This window comes from Taudactylus pleione, unplaced genomic scaffold, assembly GCF_031769625.1.
Source record: "Taudactylus pleione unplaced genomic scaffold, aTauple2 ptg000012l, whole genome shotgun sequence".
Classification (NCBI taxonomy): Eukaryota; Metazoa; Chordata; class Amphibia; order Anura; family Myobatrachidae; genus Taudactylus; species Taudactylus pleione.
The window spans coordinates 3708108-3730318 of NW_028284415.1; positions in this window are offsets into that span (position 1 = coordinate 3708108).

Consider the following 22211-nt stretch of genomic DNA (forward strand, 5'->3'; position numbering starts at 1 on the left):
ATGGATCTCCTACACTCAGCATGGGGTATTGCAGGTGTAAGTTCCAATACTAGTGATGATGGCTACACCTGTGATAAAAAAAACAGTGGGGCGATGGGATGCATACTTATGAGACATGTGTATAGCTGCATTAGCATTCTGTACCAAAATATCCACATTACAAATGCAGTTACATATGGAGCTACGCAGGCCCAGAAGGTGCAATTGCTCAATGGTAGTGGTTCTCAAGATTTCTTGAGTCACGGCGCCCTAGAGTACCAGCATTGCTTTCACAACACCACTTGGCCAAAAATGTATCATTGAGAAATGCAGTCAAAATGATTAAATGAAGTAACTTGTGCTTACCTGTCGTCCCAGAGTCAGTTATGTGGCGGTGAACAGGGTTGCGCTTCTGCTTGTCCACATATTTTATGACTGGCAGCCACCAACATTAGTTTTGCCTGTTATATTGACTATAAATAATTTAATTTGGTCCTGGACCACTAACCTGTGGCACCCCTGCAAGTGCCCTGCTGCACCACAGAGTGCCATGGCATGGAGTTTGGGAACCACTGCACCATGGCAAAACCATGTTGCATTGCAGGGAGATGTTATGCAGGAAAAAGAAAATGCAGGTGCACACTATAAATGCGTAAGTATTAGGGATGTTAGGAACCCATCTGATGAGGTTCACTTTGACATGTGTCACGGCCAGGGTTTCTCAGCATGGTGGTCACCGGGTATTACCTGTGAGGTCATTGTGGCGAGGGGTCTCTGGCAGCGGTGCTGGTGTTTGGCAAGGGGCATTGGCTGCGTTTGGTTCTGTGCGGGCACATTGTCACTGAGGCCTGATGAGGCCTTGTGGTGTTTCCGTTCCATTTGGCATGGGCACCGTCATCTTGCCTCAGGTCATGTGATTCAAGCTGTCCAATCCTGGTGGGTCATGTGCTCTTTCCAGCCAGTCACAGCGCGGCACCTGGCATTTAGGAAGGTCCAGAGCCTTCATTCATTGCCAGTGCAACGTGTTTCTCAACTGCGGCTGAGAGAGAGTACCTGTGCCTTACCTGTCTGCCTGGAAGCGCTACTAGCCTGTTATCTTGCCTGCTCCAAACCTGCTGGACTCACCCTGCACCCTCCATTTAACTTTCCCCTGCCTGAGTACCTGAACCTGCTGTTTCCCTGCACCTTGCATCACACTTTAACTCCCAGCTGGACTTCATTACCTCTGCCTGCACTTCGTAACAGCTCACCAAACCTGCATACTGGACATTTCCTGCCTGTCACTATCTGGACATTCTCCCATTTGCTTCACCACAGTTATCAAGTGCACTTTAGTGCTAAACCTGGACTTTTTCTTTTGCCATTCCCATGTCTGCTAAATCACTTATTAAAAACTCCACCTTTTTATTTAAATCTGCTTCTGTGTCTGCTCCTGTCACCACCCCGGGTCCACAACAAACCCAGACCTTCACAGTTTGCACTGGCCCCGTGGATTCGGCCACGGAACAGGAGTCTGGAGTGGATTTGTTTTGATGTATTGCTAGTCGTTTAGAAAACCTGGAAACCATGCAGCATCAAATGGCTCAGTTTTTACAAGAGATGTCTAAGCGACAAGATAATCTGCAAACCTCGTTAACCACCCCTGAGGTATCAGAAACTACACCTCCTCCAGTGCCTGGTAATACAGGAACCAGGGTATCCCCTCATTTAAACCTACCTATGCCAAGGAAATTTACAGCCTGATAACTTTCCCACTACTAGAACTAAAGTGGCATACATTGTGTCTTTGTTGTCCGGCTCAGCTTTGGATTGGGCCTCCCCACTCTGGGAGCGTTCAGACTCGCTACTGGATAACTATGCAGACTTTGTGTCATCATTCAGGAGGATTTTCGATGAACCTGGACGCACGTGTCAGCATCGTCCAGTATCATGAACCTGAGACAAGGAACCCGTCCTGTCAGCCAATATGCTGTACAGTTTAAAATCTTGGCATCAGAGCTTAAGTGGAATGAGGAGGTCCTCACCTCAGCCTTTTGGCATGGCCTTTCGGACCGGCTAAAAGATGATCTGATCACCCATAAGTTTCCCACTAATATAAATGAGTTGATCTCACTCTGCAATAAAATTGACTTACGCTTCAGAGAACATCAGGCTGAAAAGCACAGAACTGACTGGCAAAAGTCATTCACTCTTCCCTTGCCTACCTGTCCACCCCATCCTCCTATAGATGAGGAGCCTATGCAGGTGAACCAAACCCATCTCTCCAAAGAGGAATGTCAGAGAAGGATGCTAAAGAACCTCTGTCTATACTGTGAAGATTCGCGTCACCTGGTGGCCTCCTGCTCCCGTAAATCCTAACTGACCCTGGGGACATCAAGTTAGGAGTTATTTGCCTGTCCCCTAATACTAAAGATTTAAAAATTTCCCTAGCTTTGGATCTTAAGCCTAAGCCTGTTTTCGTTTCTGCTCTATTGGATTCTGGAGCAGCGGGAAACTTCATGACTTCTTGTCTAGTTGATAAACTACAGATTCCTTGTTCATCTCTCCATCACGCAATCTCCCTGACCTCTGTAGATGGACGGCCTCTAGCTAAAGGACACCAAGGAGACTCAACCAGTATTAGTCCATGTTGGGGCACTCCACTCCGAGTCTTTGAAGTTCTTAGTGATACCTGAGGCCAACCAAGAAATCATTTTAGGACTACCCTGGTTATGCCAGCATAATCCCAGGATAGACTGGTGTTCTATGCAGATTCTTTCATGGGGAGCTGACTGTCAGAAATCCTGTCTTCCCAAGATATGACCTGTAAGAAAGACAGTTTCATCAATATCTCCAGCTATTCCCAAGGAGTACCAGATGTTCTCTGATGTTTATTCTGAACAACAGGCAAATGTCTTACCTCCCCACAGAGAATGGGATTGTCCAATCGAGCTGATGCCTGACAAGATGCCACCTCGTGGTCGCACCTATCCTCTATCCTTGCCTAAGACTCAAGCCATGTCTTAATACATCCAGGACAACCTAGCGAAAGGATTTATTCGTCCTTCCACCTCTCCTGCTGGAGCTGGCTTCTTTTTCTTCGGCAAAAAGGATGGTGGCCTAAGGCCTTGTATAGACTACAGGGGCCTTAATGATATAACGGTCAAGAATCGATATCCTCTTCCACTAATCACAGAGTTGTTCGACAGAGTTAAGGGGTCCATCATATTCTCATCCGTATTCGTGCTGGTGATGAATGGAAGACCGCCTTTAATACTAGAGATGGACATTTTGAATACCTTGTGATGCCCTTTGGGTTGTGCAATGCCCATGCCGTGTTTCAGGGCTTTGTTAATGAAATTTTCAGGGACTTGTTGTATGTCTCGGTTGTAGTTTACCTGGATGATATACTGATTTTTTCGTCTTCTATAGAGAAACATTATGGACATGTGAAGGAAGTATTATCCCGTCTAAGAAAGAACCACCTTTACTGCAAATTGGAGAAATGTGTCTTTGGAGTACATAGTGTGCCATTCCTTGGTTACGTCATCTCCGGCTCCAGTCTTGAAATGGATCCCAAGACGGTGCAGGCAATTTTGGATTGGTCCCGACCTCAAACCTTGAAAGCCATCCAGAGATTGCTTGGGTTCGCCAACTACTATAGACATTTTATTAAAGGATTCTCCTCATTATTGGCTCCCATCACCGCTCTGACCTGTAAAGACGCTAATCCTGCCCTATGGTCACCTGAGGCAGAGACTGCCTTCCAGCTTTTAAAACAGGCTTTTTTTTCTGCTCCAGTCTTACGTCAACCAGATTTGGACAGGCCTTTTCTATTGGAAGTGGATGCGTCTTCAGAGGTCGTGGGTGCAGTTCTTTCCCAGCGTTATGAGGATAATCGAGTTCATCCCTGTGGGTTTTTCTCCAAGAAATTCTCGCCTGCCAAAAGAAATTATGCCATAGGTGAACAAGAACTCCTGGCAGTGAAATTGACATTTAAAGAATGGAGATACCTGCTGGAAGGGGCTAAGTCATTGTTTTCACAGATCATAGAAACCTCCTATTCTTCAAGAATCTCCAGTGCGTGAGTCCTCGTCTGGTCCGATAGGCAATATTTTTTGCTCGGTTTCAGTTCACCCTGACCTTCTGGTCTGGAGCCCTTAATCAAAAGGCAGATGCTCTGACCAGATCTCTCCTCTGTTATGACAAAGCGGAGAATCAACAAAATACCCATGTCTTGGAGTCAAGAGTATTTGCCACCCTACAAGTACAGCCTCCCTCTGAAGTCCTTTGTGGCCCCGGAGTTAAGGAAACTGCTCCTCACCTGGGCTCATTCCTCTCACTTTGCAGGTCACTCGGGTACCCGGAAGACCCTGGAATTTCTGAAGAGAGGCTATTGGTGGCCATCCATGAAAGCAGACATGTCGGAGTTTATTTCTTCATGCTCCTTGTGTGCTCAGCATAAGTCTTCACGTCAGGCTCCGGCTGGTGAGTTGTTGCCGCTACCTATTCCATCACGTCCATGGATGCATCTTTCCATGGACTTCGTCACGGATCTGCAGAATTCTCAAGGGTTCACTACCATCTGGGTCGTAGTAGACCGATTCTCAAAAATGGTCCATTACATACCACTAAAGGAATTACCGCTTCTGACCTAGCTCATTTGTTTGTACAACATATATTCTGTCTCCATGGTCTTCCTGCCGAGATAGTCTCTGATCGTGGTGTTCAGTTTACAGCAAAGTTTCGGAGAGCCTTATGTTCAGTATTGCAAGTAAAGCTAAATTTTTCTAAGGCTTATCACCCACAAAGCAATGGTTCCACCAAGAGGGTTAATCAAGACCTTGAGACCTTCCTGAGGATTTTCATGACATCTTCCCAAGACAATTGGTCTGTATTGCTGCCATGGGCTGAATTTGCGCATAATGTCTCCTACCACTCTTCCACGAACCAAACCCCATTCCAAGTGGTCTACGGTCTTCATCCTCGGGTTCCTCAATTTCAAAGCCTGCCCGTCTTTGATGTACCAGCTGTGGAAGACACTGTAAAGAGATTTGCATCAATTTGGACTCAAGTTCGTGCTGACCTGGAGAAGGCATCCTCCCGTTACAAATTTCAAGCTGACAAGAAGCATAGGATAGTACCACGTATGCAAGTTGGAGACCAAGTCTGGTTGTACACCCGGAACCTACATCTCAGAGTACCATCTATGATATTTGCTCCACGCTTCATCGGGCCCTTCTCCATTATAGAAATGATTAACCCCATGGCTTATCGCCTTCAGTTGCCCCCTTACCTGAAAATTCCCAACTCCTTTCATGTCTCCCTGCTTAAACCCCTAGTGTTGAATAAGTTCCACAGTGTCCTGCCTGCTTCTCCCTGTGTCCAGACTGAAAGAGGAGTGGATTTTGAGGTTTCCCAAGTCTTGGACTCTCGTATCCACACATGACATCTGCAGTACCTCTTGTATTGGAGGGGTTACGGTCCAGAGGAGCGTTGTTGGACTGATACCCGTGATATCCATGCTCCTGCACTCATCAAAAGGTTCCATGCTGCCCATCTGGAGAAACCTGGTGAGTGTCCTGAGGCCACCCATAAGGGGGGGGGGTACTGTCACGGCCAGGGTTTCTCGGCATGGTGGTCACCGTCCTGCCTCTTTATGATAAAGCCGCTGCGAGTGGTGAAACGCGTTAAAGGGAACACGACTGCTCCACCTATGTACCCCCACATCTCTGGAGCCATTACTTGCTGCCCCCGTGGAGCCGCACATACAAGCTTTTCTAGCTGTGAACAGCTTGTCAATCCATTCCTGTGAGGTGACCTATTCGCCCCGTGTGGTGCAGGATTTCACCTCCACACCTCACCAGATTTCAGCTGCGAGGACACGGCTCACATCAGTGCGGCACGAGCACATCCACAACAGAGCACGGGCTATACAACTGACCGCAAGGTCACTTTTCAGCTGGTAGGAACAGCGATCCCACTGTGCTGCCGGAGGATACACCAAGTGCGGCAGTGGCAGACCTGTCCATCTGAGGAAGTGTTGCGGGTATGTGCATTACATGCGGACACTGTATCAGCTAACAATTAGCCATCATTTTTGTATTGGCATATCCTTCTAGCAGAGCTATCATACGCTTTATTTATACAATATTCTATATAAAAAATGTTTTCCTATGGACAGACTCAATGGTCCCAATAGTGACTTTATCTCTGTGTAGGAGAGACTAATGAGTCATTGTATTAACCACAGTGGTATTGTGACACCATACATATTTCTACTAGTGGCTCATCACGTTATCGTGGACATTTACCATATAGCATCAGTATGCTGGAGATATATCATTGTGTTTTAATGTGTATTAAAAAGTGATTTATTTATTTATCTACCACTTGCTTGTTCCTATGTATGTTTGAGCAGCACTTTTCACCTACTTTTTCTAATGGTCACCGGGTATTACCTGTGAGGTCATTGTGGCGAGGGGTCTCTGGCAGCGGTGCTGGTGTTTGGCGAGGGGCATTGGCTGCATGTGATTCTGTGCGGGCACATTGTCACTGAGGCGTGGTGAGGCCTGGTGGTGTTTCCGTTCCGTTTGGCATGGGTGCCGCCATCTTGCCTCAGGTCATGTGATTCAAGCTGTCCAATCCTGGTGGGTCACGTGCTCTTTCCAGCCAGTCACAGCGCGGCACCTGGCATTTAGGAAGGTCCAGAGCCTTCATTCATTGCCAGTGCAACGTGTTTCTCAGCTGCGGCTGAGAGAGAGTACCTGTGCCTTACCTGTCTGCCTGGAAGCGCTACTAGCCTGTTACTTTGCCTGCTCCAAACCTGCTGGACTCACCCTGCACCCTCCATTTAACTTTCCCCTGCCTGAGTACATGAACCTGCTGTTTCCCTGCCTCACACTCTAACTCCCAGCTGGACTTCATTACTTCTGCCTGCACTTCGTTACAGCTCACCAAACCTGCATACTGGACATTTCCTGCCTGTCACTATCTGGACATTCTCCCATTTGCTTCACTACATTTATCAAGCGCACTTTAGTGCTAAACCTGGACTTGTTCTTTTGCCATTCCCATGTCTGCTAAATCACTTATTAAAAACTCCACCTTTTTATTTAAATCTGCTTCTGTGTCTGCTCCTGTCACCACCCCGGGTCCACAACAAACCCAGACCTTCACAACATGGTAGTGTCACAAACCGCAGTCACGCGAGGGTTGATGGAGACGACCTCAGACCAGTTGCTGGGACACGGAGACGCTATCCCGTCAGCTTGTAATCCTCTCTTCAGGCTGACATCATCTCTGCTGCAACAGGATTGGTCCGTCTTCCTTCTTATACCTTGTTGGTGCTCTGCCCAGGTGCCGGTGATAGCGTTTACGTGTTTCCAGTTCAGGTGTGAAGTCTCCTGTGTCCAGTCGAGCATCCAGTGTCCTAGCCAGCTTTGTTTTAATTCCTGCCATTTGCGTCATCCAGGCAGCACGGTCCGCATTCCAGTCTCCAGTCGCTTGTATCATCTAGGCGGCACGGTCCGCATTTCATTCACGTGCCATTTGTGTCACCCAGGCTGCACGGGCCACACCTCAGCGTCCTGCTCCCAGTTATCCAGGGAGCTACTGCTTGTGTCAACGTGGCGGCACGAGCCGCATCACTGCACCTCATGTAAACAAATCAGTGAGTGCTTCTTGTGTCAACTCGGCGGCACTAGCCGCATTTCAACTTATCATATACACAGCCCTAGGGGCTGCCTCTTGCCAAGACCTACCAGCCCTCAAGGCTGCTACACGACTCAAGCGGCATCTAATGCACAGCTCAGAGGCTGCCTCTTGCCAAGGCTTACCAGCCCTCAAGGCTGCTACACGGCCTAAGCCGCATCTAATACACAGCCCAGAGGCTGCCTCTTGCCAAGACCTACCAGCCCTCAAGGCTGCTACATGGCTAAAGCCGCATCTTGCTACTGAGACCAAAGGCTGCTTCTCACCCAGACTTGCCAGTCCTCAAGGCATGCAACACCTCACCAGCCCTCGAGATAAAATGGCTGCCACTAGCCAAGTATTACAGCCCTCAAGGCTGTAGCTGGACTATCCTATTTCTTTCAGTTGTTTCATCTCCAGTCTACAAGGGGTACCCCCAACCAATCCCTTTACCAAATTCTCCGCTCAACAGTCATAGGCGTCGATTCCCTTGCAGGAATCGTTATGGTAGTTGGGTAAATCGAGTAAATTGCAGGTAATTAGATTGGGCCCTTAGTGCTTAGAACAGAGGTTCCCAACCACGGTCCTCAAGACACACTAACAGTCCATGTTTTAAGGATAGCCACACTTATACACAGGTGTCTTAATTAGTACCTCAGTTATTTTGATTTAACCATCTGTGCTCAAGCATGGATATCACTAAAATCTGGACTGATAAGGAGCATACACACTAGACCATATGCTCCCTGAGCGATATCGTCTAGTGGGTCCCCGGCAGGCTGTGCTCAATGTCGTTCATGACATTGAGCACACCTGCTGAACAATATCATTAACGATATTGTTCAGCGATGGGCTCTCTCCGCCATTCCATAACATGCAGCAACCTGACGACATCATCAGGTTGGCCTGCGTGTTAAGCCGATGAACGATAATGATGAACGACCCGCGGGAATGCGCGTCGTCGTTATCGTTCATCGTTTTTGTACCTGTTTCATTTATTTATTTTTTGATCACTAGACTGGACTTTCAATTCCACTACACATATTGCCCATGTCCCCCTATGCCATGGGTTGCAAAGATATGAATTTGTGGCGATGTTGGGAAAATGCTCTATCCCAGTGGACTCCATGCGGCGCGAGTGAACTGCTCCGTGTGGTGTAGCATTGCAACTGTTTCTTTAATTGTGCATGTTATTCGCACTACATATGCAGCAAAACACTTTTCAATCTGTGCCAGAGACACCGGGCTGCGGCTTTAATGTCACAGGTATTAGTTTTTAATGGAATCGGTATGAAATAATGATGGAGGAGATGCCGGCTGTCAGTACAGTGACAGCGGCATCCCGATGGTTGGATTTCGGCCCTCATTCAGAGCCGCTCGTTAACAGCAGTACGCTCATTGCGTTCCGATGTTGTGACACCACGCATGCGCCGGTGTAACACTGCGCATGTGCGTACGGCAGATTGTGAGGTTTTTTTCAGTCGTTCGGCAAATTGCGAACAGGAAGTGACATGTCAAATGTGATTGACAGAACAGGCCGTTTTTGGGCGGTGACGGGGGTGGAGATGGAAAAACGCAGGCGTGGCGAGGCGTTTTTGGGGCGTACATAAATTAGCTCATGCGAACGTCCAATGTGTTCGTACCAACTCATACGTCACTGGCTGATCCTCTTTCCGTTCAAACTGCTCGCACAGCTTAGGGTCTGGATTACTCGACCACAATGGCGATGGCCTTGTCCTTTTGCCCGGGCCTCCACGATGTTTCATCGATTTATCACGGCTTGTCAGATAAACAATCAACTTTGGATTGAAAACCAGCTTGTTTTTTTTTTTGTTTTTTTTTTCGCTTTGTAATAGCACAAAACCGTACGCAGCTGAAAATCTCGGCTGCTAATTTCAGGATTACACAATCAATTAGCGTTTTTTGGTAGTAATGTATTTTACAATTTGTTTAGTTTTTTTGCATTTTGTAACAATATTGTATTCATCTTTGTGTGTATTGTAACCTTTTGCATTTTTTTTTTTTTTGGTAACATTTATTCCAAAGTGTTTTTTAAAGTAACATTTTGTTTTAACCCTTGATTTTTTTAAACTCCCAAACTCCGATTACGTTTTTGCCTTGTGGGCCAGAATTAACTATAAAACAATTGTCAATTAATGTCACAATACAGTTGATAACAATTTGTAGGTTTTATTTGCCAAACATATTTTTAAACAAATCATGTGCATTGTCATGTACATTTTTGGGGTCCTTGTTACCCACTAATATTGGACACATATTTTTGGATTAAATGATATTTTTTGCACACAAACGAAAAAATAAATAAAAACAATTCACAAGAAAGGAGAGGGAAGTTTTGGCCAGAAAGGAATATGGGGCAAGCACAGAAGGTGTGTGGGAAAAGTAGCCAGTGCTGTCATCGTTTCTTTCCCCGTTTGGCTGGGGTAGGGTGGGCGCCAGACCGGCTCCGGGATGTCCTCTGGCTGGCCTGTCCAGAGGCAGATGTTGTGGCCTCTGGACTAGGCACAGGGCTAGGCACATTTGGAGGAATGGCTGTTGTTGTGCCAGAGGTGGAGGATCCTGATGTTCCGGCAGGAAGGGAGGTCGGCTCCACCATGTGCTGACGAACGAGCTGCTCCAGGGCATTGGCGATTCGGATGTTGGCCCTGGTATTTTCAGCCAGGGCCTGACCAATGGTCACGTTGGCCGCCGCATTTTGCTCCAGGGCCTCAGCCACCCGTAGCAGACTGGCGTCCATCCTCTGCAGAATCTCCGTATGGGAATCCGATTTAAAATTGAGTTCTGTGAGGAGTGCCACTGCCTGCGAGGGGGATTGCCCAGGACTGGCTTCTGCAGGGTCCTCAGCCGGATGTACTGGTTCCTCCTCTGCAGAGCCAGCAGAAATTCGGCGGCCAAGGCTCCCCTCTGGAGCAGACTCATCCGCCTGTGTCTCTGTGAGAAAAAAGAGAAAAGAGGAACATTACAATCTACATATTGTCACAATAACATTTCAGAGTTGGTTACATCACAACATTTACCTGGGACAACATGAGGAGCCGCAAAGTCTGGCATGTCCGTATCCATGTTGGACACGCCAAACACCTCCAAATCCTGCACACACCCCTGTGCCAGCTCTTCCAAATCATTCAACTCCAATTACACAGGGGTGGGACCCCCACCTGTCCCCCTTGCATGCCTAGCCCTGTCCGCCATTTTTTGTTTCAGGCGATATTTGAAGTCTTGCCATCTGTGGTTGAAAAAGTAGCCATTATTCCTGCATTTTTTTGGGGGGGGGTTTAGGGGGGTCAAGTTTTTACTTACCGCCGTTTGACATCCCGGGCTAGACGGACATAATCACCCACCCTATTGACAGCACTGGCTATCTCCTCCCACATTCTCCACTTCTGGCTTGCACCCATATTCCTGTCTGCCTGTGGCAGGATGTCCACACACTTCTGAACCAAAACCTCCATCTCCTTTCTTGTGAATTGTGGCTGCCTTTTCTTTTTCCCTGCTTTGCCCGGAATACTGGGCCCAGCAGCCTCTTCCATGTCATCCTCCACACCTATTTTGTGAAAAATTTAGAAATTGTAGCATGCAAACTTGCACTATATTATGTTTCAAAATAATCCTTGTTTGGAAATGCCTGAAAAACTTACCGGCCGCCTCTTGGCCATTGTTTGGCTGGTCTGTAGCCATTTCTTATAGCAAAACAAGAAATACACCAGACCGTTTTTTTGGGGTCGTGACGTATTTATACATGCGTCCTTATTTTTCGGCCGCATCATTGATTGTGCGTTCCTATGATCCCTCCTTAATTTGAGCGGGAAAATAAACACTATTTATGGCTTTGGCCGTCTCGAGTCTAGGTGGCGGGTGTTGGTTGTTGGAGGTTACGTTGGTCGGAGTGGATTGTTGGCGGGACTTGTATTTGGCGGTGTTTGGCGTTTTTTTCTGTGCGTTTTTTTGGAGTTTATCTTTCCGTTCGCTTTTTTTGGTGTGGTTCTTTTATTTGTCGTGTCTTTTTTTGGTAAGTTTTTGGCCATCTTCCTTTTGTTCAATTTGGCTATCCTTTTTAAAAAAAAATTTTGTTCAATAATTTTTTTACAATTATCCTTTGGTAGGTTTCTTTTGGCTCTGCCCCAACGACCTTTTTCTCCGGTGACTTATATATCCTGTATTGGTAAGTTTGGATTTTCACTTGTTTATTAAATGTTCATGTCATTTTTTACGCAAGTTTTGTTCACCTTACAGTTTTTACCTTTGGTTTTGTCTTTCCTAAATGTCTGAACTAATTAGCGCATTTTTGTCTGCTTCTTTTCTGTATTGCAATTGCGAACTAATTAGCGCATTTTTGTCTGCTTCTTTTCTGTATTGTAATTGCGAACTAATTAGCGCATTTTTGTCTGCTTCTTTTCTGTATTGTAATTGCGAACTAATTAGTGCATTTTTGTCTGCTTCTTTTCTGTATTGTAATTGCGAACTAATTAGCGCATTTTTGTCTGCTTCTTTTCTGTATTGTAATTGCGAACTAATTAGCGCATTTTTGTCTGCCTCTTTTCTGTATTGTAATTGCGAACTAATTAGCACATTTTGTCTGCTTCTTTTCTGTAGTTAAATTGGTTGAGATGGGGAGGCGGGGGAATTTTGGGTATTTTGGGGAGAGGATGTTTGGCTGGGGGTTGGGGAGAGGGGACGAGAGCGCCGTCTTTGACGCCGATGACGCCGTAGTCTTCGGTCTGCCCCTAAATGATGGAAAACAAATTGAGGTTAGTTTAGAACATCACCTTGTTAAACGCTAATTGTTGAAGCCAAAAAAATGAAAACATGCACATGCAGATATGAGTACAAAGAATAAACAGGCCATACATGAAAACATGCACATGCAGATATGAGTACAAAAAAAAACAGGCCATACATGAAAACATGCACATGCAGATATGAGTACAAAGAATAAACAGGCCATACATGAAAACATGCACATGCAGATATGAGTACAAAGAATAAACAGGCCATACATGAAAACATGCACATGCAGATATGAGTACAAAGAATAAACAGGCCATACATGAAAACATGCACATGCAGATATGAGTACAAAGAATAAACAGGCCATACAAGAAAACATGCACACGCAGTTAGGGCCACAAAGATAAACATGAAAAACAAAATCAAATAAACATACATTCCGCTATCTGCATGCGAAAGCATGCCAGCAAGCGGGGCGTCCGCCGTTGAAGGTCGGACCACCTGCGCTCCAGCTGGCCGATCTGGCGGCGTGAGCCGAAGGAACCCAGGCGTCCACGTACCTCCGCATATGCGGAACGCTTTTCACGATTGGTGATGGGGGGAGGCTGGCTGGTGATCCACCTGTCCATCACCTCTGTTAATACCAGGAGCTCGCGCTTGGTGAATGCAGAGGCTCTCATGATGGCAATGGGGTATTTTTAATAAAACAGTTTTAATAAAGACCAGAAAATAATTTTGATTGGCTAATGTATTTGGGTAATTAACAGGACCAATTCTATTGGTTAGTGTATGAGTCATGTGTTCGACAGGGCCAAAAATCTATTGAGAGTTATGATAGGCTTGATGCAGTGACATGCGTAAGCTAATTTAAATAAAGAAATGAACCCAGTAAAATATGCGTGGGTAAAAACACAGAAAACAAATGGATAATTGCCTCAAACATGTATTTTGACAAATAAAAGCGAATGTTTAAGCCGTACGTATTCTGCGGGTAAACACAAACACGGACAAGAGTAAAATTTATTGCATGTCAAAATAAAAAACTAAAAAACTTGTGACGAGCAATTAAGCTCATTGATATATTGATTGCCATGATATGATTGAGGGAGGTAGGCAGAATAAACGAGCAGGTAATCGGAATCTGACAGGCCCACTTCCGGTTTGTACTTGTGCGTGCGTGCGTTCCCTGCAGGCCACATTGGGGATGTACACTCGCTATTTGGCTCGCTCGTTAGGTAGAGGAGGGGTCAGTAGTCTTTGGGGTGGATTTTTGGGTGCGTGCAAAATTACGTGCGAGCGCTTAAATTTACATATTTCGGCACGTACGCCGAACGTACAAACGGCCATTTGCGTCCGGCTCTGAATCAGACCCTTCGTCAGGGTAACGTTGAGCACTGTTCCCCTGTACTAATTACCCCCTAACCCTCCTTTTTTGTACCCTGATACTAACCCTCCCTACCCCGCACCCTAACCCTCCCGGTAAAGGCCTAAACCTAACCCTCCCCCCTTAGTACCTAACCCTAACCTCCCCCTGGTGGTGCCTGAACATAACCTCACCCTGTATGGAGCCTAACCCTAACCTCCCCTCTCAACGAGCCTAACCCTAAGTCTCCCTGGGGTGCCTAAAATCGACTAATACTTACCTTGCCCCAGTCTCCTCACGATCAGGATGCCGACTGCGGGATTCCGACGTCGGCATCCCCAGTCATGTCGGGATTCCAATGCCGGTGTTCTCTCAGCGATTGGGATTCCGGAGCCGGGTTTTCGGCATCCCGATCATCAGGATATTAACTGCACCCCTTTTACATATGTATAGAAATGAAGCACAACGGAACTTGGCGTGAAAAAAACCATAACCGCTGCACCGTAGCACTTTGTATACAGATTCAGACTCAGTTGCATACAGATGTACAAATGTCACATAGCAAATTAATCAATGCAGTCTCGTTAATTGGTTTTATCACATTGCACATGTTTTGAGCAAAAAAGACGCTTGATGCAAGCCGAGTTGCACGAGACCTGGCGCGCCAGGAAAGGCTGTTTTGCGTGACTGCGGCAAAAGCGTATGAGGACACATCTGTACCAAATAACCACTATGTGATTAGTTCAAATACCACTTTGCAGAAAGAAGGAACCTATCAACATGTAAACATTTGTTACATTCATATCTAAATGAACCAAAACAAATGCAGTGGTAGCAATCTTAATATGAATGTTGGGCCTGGAGATGAAGCTAGCATTTGTATGTCAGGTTTATTCAGACTACTCCACATGCCCCTGATATGCCAGCCACATCCCCCTTTATGCCAGATTCCTCCACATGCCCCTGATATGCCAGCCACATCCCCCTTTTATGCCAGATTCCTCCCCATGCCCCTGATATGCCACCCACATCCCCTTTATGCCAAATTCCTCCACATCCCCTTTATGCCAAATTCCTCCACATGCCCCTTTATGTTATCAGACTCCTCCACATGCCCCTGTTATGCTATCAGACTCCTCCACATGCCCATTTTATCCTATCAGACTCCTCCACATGCCCCTTTTATGCTATCAGACTCCCCCACATGCCCCTGTTATGCTATCAGACTCCTCCACATGCCCCTTTTATCCTATCAGACTCCTCCATATGCCCCTTTATGTTATCAGACTCCTCCACATGCCCCTTTATGTTATCAGAGTCCACCACATGCCCCTTTATGCTATCAGACTCCTCCACATGCCCCTTTATTGCTATCAGACTCCTCCACATGCCCCTATTATGCTATCAGACTCCTCCACATGCCCCTTTTATGCTATCAGACTCCCCCACATGCCTCTGTTATGCAAGCCACGTGCCCCCTTTTTTTCATATCAATTTTTCTTTATAGAAGCATGGCATGGCAAATACAAATAAGAAATCAAAGAAGTACATTAAATGTAAGTACAGTACAATACACTTTGAGATCAAATATCCAAGATTAAATGAGTCGTATTTTCCAAAATTGTGTTAAAAAAGAAATAAAACTGAAAAAACACCTGTCAGAATCCCACTATCAAATTAGATGCATCAGTTTCCACAATAAATTTAGAGATATATTTATAAAAGGAATCATTTGGTGGTTTGGGGCATAAAGATTTAATAAAATAAAATTCTCACCCTGTATGAGCCACCTCTTTATAGTTAAAACCACTTTATAGTTAAAACCTTTACTAAATACAATGGCTATCTCTCTCTTTTTTATGAAGGGGGCTGAAATACACTCCTTTATCCACTTACTTTTGAGAGTGTTAGCACAACCCAATAGCTAATATGTTTCCTGAAATAATAAAATATCAGGGTGGAAAGTCTTAAGGTGTGTAACTATTCATATAAATTAAGTTCTTCGATTCATCAACATCAGTCCCAACCGATCAAATTCATCAACATCGGATTCAAATCCATTAAGTTCTTCAATTCTTCAACATCGGTCCAAAACCCATCAAGTTCATAAATTCATCAACATCGCTCTGAATTAGGGCCCTCCCTCTGAATTTAAGAGCGGCCTCCTGGCCGCTCACACAGCTGTGGCTGACCACACACAGCTATAGCGAGTGGCCAAAATGATGGTCGCGATGGTCAAGACCATCGCGACCATCAGGCTTGCGACGACACCCTTGCGGTAGGGTCTCGTTGCCGCAAGCCCTGGAGTGCTTTTGGCTCTATCAGAGCCAAAAGCACTCCCACTGACATCACTTGTGATGTCAGTGGGGCCTGCCCCAGACGGTAGGTGTTCCCATGGGAACGCCTCCGTCTGGGCAGCCATGCCCCCGGCACGCCCACCATAGGGGAAATGCTGTCACTCACCATCGACAGCACGCCCCCTTTGGTGCAAGACCCATAACGACGGCTTGGCCGTCGTTACTTGGGTCTTGTGCATGCGCACGACGGAGCCACCTCCGTCGTGTGCATGCGCACTTGGCCAACATCGACCCGCTTGCGAGCGCTCAGAGCTCGCGAGCGGGTCTGAATTAGGCCCTCAAATCCATCAAGTTCTTAAATTCATCAACATTGGTCTCAAACCAATCCAGCTCTCAATCCAGCATCATCGGTCCCAATCACTTCTGCCCATTCCTTCAGTATTTTATGTCCTGGGTGGTGGGTGCAATCATTGGCAGCTGATCAGTACCAAGAGTTCACCACACCAATGCAGCTGCATTCCATCTCTGATGGTCCAAGCAGGGTGGAGGCACAGAGTTTGAGCCACAGGATTTTAAAGTACCAGAGTACCTGTAAAGAAGACCCAGAGGCAGACAGCTGTTGGTGGGTGCAAGGATGGCCTCAGACAAGAGCCTCGACTAGGGACACTTCACAGCAGCCAGCAGTGCAGGAGAGCCATGATGGCACCAACATGAAGAACTCAGCCACAGGCTGGTCTCCAGGGGGGATGCAGTCGGCCGAAAACAGGTCTCCACAGTCGGGCATAGCCACCAGAACTCAGGCCAGGCTCTTCCACTGAAAGGAAACCCATGGGTAGTGCAGGAGACCCGGGTATAGAGCAGGGTACAGGGAGCCCAGGTAGAGTGTGGGCGCTCACGTCGCCCCACCCACCTGAAGTCCATGAATTAAACTTTTAATTTGTATGTATCAAAGCTGTAAATCACCCGAGGGCCCATACCTATCACAAAGATCAGTGAATGTTCGTGGTGTGAAGTAACATGAGATATGTGAGAGTGTACTTGGCTAAAGACAGGGGGCCTAGAAGGGCTGGATCATAAGCAAAGAAGTGTAGATGTCACCATAGTGGTGTTAGAGGGGAAGGGTATGGAGCCAGATTTTCAGACTAAACTGAACACAAGAGAAAGCATGGGCCGAGGCTGGACTCATTTACTGAATAAATCAGAGAAGACACCAAACATCCTGATCTCCCACTAAAGTGCTCTTTATATTTACCCATTTTTAACAGGCCGGGTTTGAATGGTAGGATAATATGTGACATTTGAGTAGCCTGATAGTATCTCTCCAAGATGGACAAGACCAGGCCACCATTAACCATAGATTTAGAAAGACTAGGCAAGAATTAGCAAAAAAAGCTCTGCAATTTGTTGGGTTCCTTCCTTGCCATATGAATTTACCACAAAGTCATAGGTCTGAAACAAGTACAACAACCTGGGCAAAACATTATTTTTTTATTGTTATGAGCTGCCGTCAGGGCTCATCTTTAATGCAGATCCTGGCCTTTGCTAGGCGGCAGGGATGTTGCATCTGGTTCCGGGTCCTATGGTTGCTAGGCAACCGGAACGTTGGACGGCCACAGGGAATTGTGGTCCCAGCTGTTACTAAGCTGTCGAGATGTCGGGCAGCTGTAGCTGTTACTAGTAGACAGGATGCTGGCAATACATGCAGCACTGCAGCTGCTTCTATTTGTTTTAAATAGGGGCTTGTCTCTCTGCCTGTGTCCTATTGGTGCAGTTCCACACTTCCTTGCCGGTGATAGTTCATACTTTGTGTAAACCTGCCGGTCCAGTTCCTGTCACTTTGTGTCTGGAATATACATTACTGCCTGAACCCTTCTGTTTGGAAGTGCTCCTGATTACCCTATCTGTGTTGGAATCATCTCTAGCCCTGTCTCCCCTGTGGAGTTCATTCACCTCCGCTGCTAAATACCACCTGCAAGGCGACTCCATCTCAGCTCTGCTCAGTGAATGTGTTTTATACATGTTACTATCGCTACCCCAGTGTTCAGTCCCGTGATCCACTCCTGAGATCATATTGCCACTACCTGCTACTGGGGTTTCAGCTTGTAGCAGTTATAGTCCTGTATCCATCTCTGCCAGTGTAAACTGCGATTTCCTGTTAATTATATAAGCCCCTACTGACTGGGAGGTTAAGACTTGATGGAATCAAAAGTACCGGTGAGTGCATCAAACTCTAAGGCAGGGATGGGAAGCCTCCTGCCCAGGGGCCGTATAAGACCCGCAGAATCATTTGGTCTGGCCCTTGGAACTTTTTTCTGCTAGCCTCATCTGGCTAGCAGGGTGCCTAGAATGACACCCTGCAGCCAGAATCTATGCAATAGTGCCGCCTGGAGCGTTCTTACAGCTCCCTGAAGCATCCTCAGGATGCTCCAGGCATTGCTGTAATCACCGCTGATTGTGGCCCCGCCCCCGTGTGCCATCACACAGAGGAGGCGTGGCCTGCATCGGGCCTGCAAATAAAGTTATATATATCAAAAAGGCCCTTAGAAGAAAAAAGGTTCCCTACCCCTAAACTAAGGGAGCAATGGACTGCTGTTTTAGGCAGAAGTCCTTCCTAGCATGATTCCCAGGGGTATATTTACTAAAGTGAGTTTTTAGAACTGGAGATGCTCATAGCAACCAATCAGATTCTACTTAACATTTAACTTGCACCTTCTACTAGATAATAGCTAGAATCTGATTGGTTGCTATGGGCAACATCTCCACTTCTAAAAACTCTCACTTTAGTAAATTTACCCCTAGGGGTCTTATATACATTATTCAGGAGTATCATAACATTTATGGAATGGATTCTACCAAACCAGGAGATGCTGGGGGAACTCCATTTAATCAAATCAGCTTTAATAGTTTCTAAAAGGAGAACAAGCTGGTCATAGTGCCTAGACATTCCAGATTAGTAATTGCTAAAGGACGCCACAGAAAATGAAGTTATAAAAGTTTTGTTACATGTGAGGGAAGATGGAACACTAGCGCTTCTGAGTTTGAGCCGTAAAATTAGAGATACTAGAGATGTGCAGCGGACCATTTTTGCTGGATTTGACTCTGATCCGTCGCCCGATTTTGAATTTGGACTTGCCAAACTACCATGAATGGTTTTGTTTTTGGATTTGCATTTTTTCAAAAATTGTCAAAAAACGCTAAAATCACATAATTTGGCCCTTTATGCTCCTAAAGTATTATTAACCTCAATAATATTCATTTCCAGTAAATTTTGACCACCTCACAGCTCACAATATTGTGTTTACCAATATTGGTCAAAGGCGGCAGCGAGCTGGCTGGTTACTAATACAGAGCAGCAGCACAAACACACAGCAGTTTATAGCACATCTATGAAACAATGCCAAACAGCAGAAAAGAAAAGTGGTGCAAGATGGAATTGTTCTTGGACCCTCCCACCTACCCTTATGTTGGATATTAAAAAGGACATGCACATGTTAACAAACCAAGCACTTCAGCAACAGTGACTGCCACTTTTGTGACTGAAGTGCTTGATTTGCTACCAATGGGCTTAAGGTAGCTAAGCAAACAGCTCTACTGTGGCAAGATGTCACTGTCATTGCCATCCTCATCAGTGTGTACATCATCCTCACACAATATTAATTCATCCCCGCTGGAATCCACCATTACAGGTACCTCTATATATTTTTACATGATTGGCGGTAAAGGTCTTTCTCGTGGAACTTCCAGTTAATTTTGATGAACATCATCTTTTCCACATTTTGAGGAAGTAGCCTCCTATGCCGATCGCTGATAAGGTTCCGGGTTGTGCTAAAAACTCTTTCTGAGTACACACTGGAGGGAGGGCAGCTCTTGTTAATGCAAAGCCATGTCCAGTAGTCAAAGGGACTCTGTGACATGCCTATGTGTATGGTGTCATGAAAATAATCCTCCACCATTCTTTGGATGGTGACCCTATTAGATGGAGTCATGGTAGGGGTATTAATTATTTTCGGAAATTCTTTTATACCCAAACAGATGTCACAAATTGACTCCTCTGCATCACCACTGGGTCTTTTAAGAAAGCTCAGTTTTTTCCTGGCAGCTTCTGGAGAAACTGAAGGAGATGTTGTCGTATCGTGTACCACTTGAGCTGCCAACTTGCTAGACTAATGAACACTCCCCCTCCTCTCCCACTGTCATGGCTTATTGTATAGCTGTAGATGGCTTTTTTCTATTCATCCATTCAATGAAGAATATAAATGGTCGAATTCCACCTGGTTACCACCTCTTGCTTCAGTTGATGGCAGAGCAAATTTTACTGTCCTTGCAGCTGCTGCAAACTCCTGCATGCTGTGGCTGAATGTCGAAAATGTCCCAACATTTTTCGAGCCACAGACAGCATCTCCTGCATGCCCCTGTCATTTTTAAAAACACCCTCTACCAAGTTGATCATGTGAACAAAGCAGGGGATGTGTTGGAATTCACCCAGCTGTAATGCTTTCACAATATTTGTGGCATTATAAAAAATCACAAATCCTGAGAAGATTCCAAATGGGGTAAGCCATGTTTATTTATTATTTATTTATTATCATTTATTTATATGGCGCCACAAATGTTCCGCAGCGCCTTACAAAGCACATAAACAAGTTGTAGACAAGCGACTTACAGAACAATACAATACAGGACCAGGACATGGATAATACATATTGCTACATTAGTGATCATAACACCCAGATAAGCAACAGAGCATAAGCAGCCAAGTGTTAGGTGCCCTAGTGGTGAGTAAGAAGTAGATGAAACTAAAGTAGGGAGAAGTACAAGAGGTTAGACGGCCCTGCTCATAAGAGCTTACATTCTAAAAGGGGAGGGGAAGACAAACAGGGGTGGCACAGATGGGGAGGAAGGTGTATGTATCAGGGAGTTAGATGCTATGACATCCCTTAGTTTTTCTAATAGGTTGTCAGCGGTATGCCTCTTACTGAAGCTGGTGATACACAGAGTTGCCTGCCTCTGAATGAGCTGGAGTTGTTTGTTAGATACTGATTCTGCTGCTGCTGAAGGTGATTCACTCACCCAGTGGGTTGTCACAGTCATGTAATCTTTAGTTTGCCCATTACCGCTTGTCCACATATCTGTGGTTAAGTGGACAGTGGGTACAATGGCATTTTGTAGGCTAATAATTATTTTTTTTTTAACTTCCTGGTACATCCGAGGAATGGCTTTTCGGGTAAATTGGAACATAGGGCCTGATTCTCTACAGAACGCAACTGCGAATGCAATAGCGATTACGCACGCAGTTCAACTGCGATAATATACTAATTAATTGTGGTTGCTATGCCATATGCAGCACTACATAAGAACGCCCACCTTACCTTACTTGTCCTAATGTTTAGCAAGACTGCGAAACCATCGGTACAATCGAGTACCATCGCAGCCTCACACACACTTCCACAAACCCTGGCCTTACACAGAAATGGTTAACTTCCATGCACGCTATCAGGCCTCGGGCTGGGTAGGCCATCGCAGTGGATTATTTATGCATGCCCCTGCAACAGCAACTGAAACGCACTGGCACAAGTGCATTCGCCCTCGCCCGACTCCCACCCCGTTATTACTCACAAATGGCACTTCCTGTAAATCACTCTGCTAGGGGTCTGTGTAATCACTGCGATCGTACTCCCGATCGCAATCGCTAGTTCGCACACACGCACTTCGTTGCATACACATTCGCAGTACGCAACAATAAGCCGATTGTGCGTGTAATCGCATTTGCGGTAATCAATCAGGCCCATAGATGGAATTTGGTACCGGGGACACAAAACCTTAATTAACTGTGTAAAACCTGCATTAATGGCAGATATTGGAGGCCGATCTAATACTAGCATAACTGTCATGGCGTCAGTGATCCGCTGTGCAACTGGGTGAGAGCTGTCATACTTGGTTGCTCTTACAAGGAATTGTTTAACAGTCAATTGTTTTGTGAAACTACTAGTAGTAGTCTTCTTGGTTTAATTCTGGGATTCTGGGATGAAGATCCACCCCCAGCAGCATCAGCAGGCCTAGTGCTCAATAATTCTTTTAAGGAATCCTGGAAAGGGGAGCAGTCACCTATTCTTAACAAATTAGATGCAGAACTACCTCTGATCATTACTGAG